We start from the raw sequence: 3,675 nt of genomic DNA, 5'->3' as shown, positions 1-3,675 counted from the left end.
AGGGGCTACTGCTCCTCTGCACCCTCACTCATTATCTCCCTGCTCCCACGGCTAACTGCCAACTGCCAACTGTATCTAAAAGCAACTGCCGAGAATCCTTGAGCCCTATTGGCTGTTCTGGGTCACCTGGGGCTTTCCTCCCTAGGCCTCATGGGAGTTGTAGTCCCGTGGAGGCTGCTGTAACATTGGGGCCGCGTGCGCAATTGCACTGCGCATGCGCGACTTTGGAATGGCCGCCGCAACTCCTGCTCATGCGCGATTACTGTGCCCGTGCGTGCAAACCATCATGGCGGCCCCTGCTAGCAGTAGTCCAGAGCTGGTGTGAGTACCCCAGAGCTGGTGTGAATAGTTTCTTGACTTTGAGACAGATTTTAGTTTGAATGAGTGGGATTTCACATTCAGGTAGGGATGGAGTCAAATTCAAACACTTGCAAAGTTTGTCATACAGTAGTGTTGTGTCACTTTCAGATTAAGTACTAATTAGTGACTTGAAAAATAATTACTCTGTGGTGGTAAATGTAACTTAAGAGAATTCATATAATTGTTCCAAATGAGGCAATGGAACACTGAAGATGAAACAGGCTTCCCAAGCTTAATATAGGCAAATGACTTAACAAGGAAATAGGGCACTTAAAATCCCCTAAGGCCTGTGTTATTTGAAGATAATCTAGCTTCCAAAGGCTCCCTAGAATGTATCACATCTTATTAGCCGTTATTACTGTACAGCTATAGGAACCTAACAAAATACTGTAGATTACCCGTGGACAGCAAGGTGTTAGGAGGTAAACTGCAGAGGTGGTATAAGCATATTGGTATATGTGGAAGCAGCAGGCAGTATAGAGACAGGGATATATGCAGCCCTTGCGAAGGGTATTATTGTAGCATCTGAGTCTAATGTGTTATTGACAGACCTGTCAATCTCCCATTCCCCCTCTGCATCATCAACACCAGTGCAAAGAACTTGAACTAAACTGTGAAAGTAATAACATACCTACAAGGAGTGAGTCAGGCTGTTTCTTGTCTACACATCCTCTAAGTGCTGGAGCTGCAATCTGCATTTTAAGGAGCAGACTTTTTTTCTTGACAAGCTCTGTAGCTGTGTGTTATTGGTATTATCATTTCATATCATAAATGCAACTCCACCGAAATATGAAACACCACAGAGATATTACTTACAGAAGAAGATAACAAAGAATTGGAGTACACACAGCTACTTGTATCCCTGAGAGAGCTTAGCATACTATTTATGCTGTAACACTATATACAGTATGTAGATTTGTTTTTAATACTAAGAGTTTGGGTGTATGCTCCATGAAAATGTCAACATTTTCAAAAGATACTTTCTCATATGTACATGTAACGGGTATTCCCCCCCCCCCCAATCACAGATACAGTGTGGGGGTGCAGGAACATATAGTGTTACTCAGTGTTTGGTGCTATACCTGTTGGCTCACAGGAGGGCTGAGCTTCCACCACGGGGAACCTGGGGCAATTATACTAGGGGTACTCACTTACAATGATGCAGCGCCTCCACCTGCGATGGCTCCCACCAGAGGGGGAGTGGTTCCTCGCAGGACAAACACAATAATCACATAGACAGCATGTAAATTAACTATTGACTTTACTAACATGCAAGACAACACATCACATTCATAATAACCTGTGTCCCTCTCACGAGGAGACACTAACCGCGACGTCTCGCAGGACGCTTCCCCAACACCAGGTGATCCCACCCAGTGTCCAAAGAACCCCACCCAATGTCCCGCACTCTTGCAGAGAGAGTCAATGGGTGACTGCGCAGTCACTATTTATACTAAGGGCCCGTTGGTGCACTTGTGTATTAGATAGTACCTGCCGAGCACTCCCGTGCTCGGATCTCCAACTGGCTTCACAAAGGATCCGTAGTGTGATGGTTCCGTCTGATCCTACACCGGACTCCTTGCACGCGGACCGCCATGGACGATCCGAACCTGGAAACAGTCTCTGCGGACCCCAACTTGGATCCGGACCTCTTAGCAGGAACCGCAGCGTCCGCTGTGTCCCTATCTAATCTACCCTACTGTGACAGGATCGCTAACATAGGACCTGTCCCTACAGCACTAAGTGACACGCGCTATACTATAGGCCGTCCCTATAGCACAGCAACCTGTAATGGCTTTGGGGGAAACTCCTAGGGGCCTACAGGGGTTAATGACCTGCCCCACTCCCCTAACTACCCAAGTCCCCTCAGCCTCACTAATCCCAGCGCCTGCAGCAACAAGCTGTGACCCACTGGATGTGTGCAGCCAACGTGCTACACAACAAGGTGCCTGCCTGTCAGACCTCACAGCACTGACAGCCGTGACTCTGACAAGGCAGCACTCTAACACTAAGGGCAGCATCCCTATCTGGGGCCTCCCTCAGCACTTATCCACTAACCTAGTGGGGAGTTGGGGCCTACCTGGGGTGTGGGTACCTATAGGGGTGCAGGAGCTGCACTCGCTCCCCGCACCCTTCCTTCCCTCACAGCTCCCCTGCTCCAACTTACTAACGTGATGCAAGCGCGCAAAAATGTATCCAATCTGCAGGGACATCTTAAGCCCTATTGGCTCCCTGGCATCACGTGGGGCACGCAGAGGCTCATGGCACTCGTAGTCCCTGCTCAGAGCCTTCCCTGGTAGGCTAGGGCTTTGCGGGCTTTCTATCCACTGCCCTGCGCCTGCACAAGCTATAGGGGGCTGCCATGACTCTCTCACTACCTTCCCTACTCTCGCGCGACTTTTCCCTAGCTCTGGGGCCTTGCCTGCGCGATCACTGCGCATGCGCGAGTCTCTCTTCCATGGCGGCGCCCTCTTCACTAGCCGCCGGGACCCTAACGATGCGACCGCGGCCTTAGCAACGGCCCGATCGCGTCCCCGGCAACCGGCCGCATGCGGGGGAAGACGCGCTGCTCCCTGCTCTGGCCCCCACCCTTGGAAGCAGCCGTCGGGTCCGTCGACACCAGCGACCGCGCTGCAGAAGAGGAGGGGGGTTCCCAGGAGCCACGGGAGCTCCAGGCTACACACATATATTTTTATTTACAGATGTAGAACACGTTATTACTCCTCGTGGCAGCAGGGGCAAGAACGTGATACCCCCACCCAGTTTTTGCACACAGCAAATACTTTTGGGGGCTTCTTCCAATGGCGTGTTATCCATTTTCCGCTGCAATGCGCCAGTGGGTATAATAATGCATGGTACATCTGTACTGTATACAACGCCTGCAATTTACACAGTGTTTTACAAAAGAAAAAATACTGTACAGGTAATTAGAATTCAATAAGGGCAACAAACATAAGATCAGACAATATGAAAGGAAATCCCTGCCCAGCAGAGCTTACAATAATAATAATAATAACATGTTCTTGTATAGCTGCTAGTTTTACGTAGCGCTTTACAGACACATGTCCCTGCCCCGTGGAGCTTACAATCTATGTTTGTTGGTGTCTGAGGCACAGGGAGATAAAGTGACTTGCCCAGGGTCACAAGGAGCTGACACCGGGAATTAAACCAGGCTCCCCTGCTTCAAACTCTGTGCCAGTCAGTGTCTTTACTCACTGAGCCACTCCTTCTCCCCTGAGTGGTGACACACCCAAAGATGTGGCCAGTACTGTAATATTCTCAAAGTTCTCTGTTTAGAGATGTCGGGGCTTATGT

The 3,675-nt window shown here is 49.7% G+C and overlaps 1 protein-coding gene across 2 annotated transcripts in view; it reads left to right on the top strand.

Moving 5' to 3' along the window:
* CNTNAP2 (contactin associated protein 2) overlaps positions 1 to 3,675 on the top strand; it is a 1,988,831-nt gene that overhangs the window by 940,373 nt on the left and 1,044,783 nt on the right. The window lies entirely within an intron of this gene.

The sequence above is a fragment of the Ascaphus truei genome, chromosome 2, assembly GCF_040206685.1.
Source record: "Ascaphus truei isolate aAscTru1 chromosome 2, aAscTru1.hap1, whole genome shotgun sequence".
Taxonomy (NCBI): domain Eukaryota; kingdom Metazoa; phylum Chordata; class Amphibia; order Anura; family Ascaphidae; genus Ascaphus; species Ascaphus truei.
The sequence above is the reverse complement of the archived record's forward strand: the minus strand, read 5'-3'. Positions and strand labels throughout refer to the sequence as shown.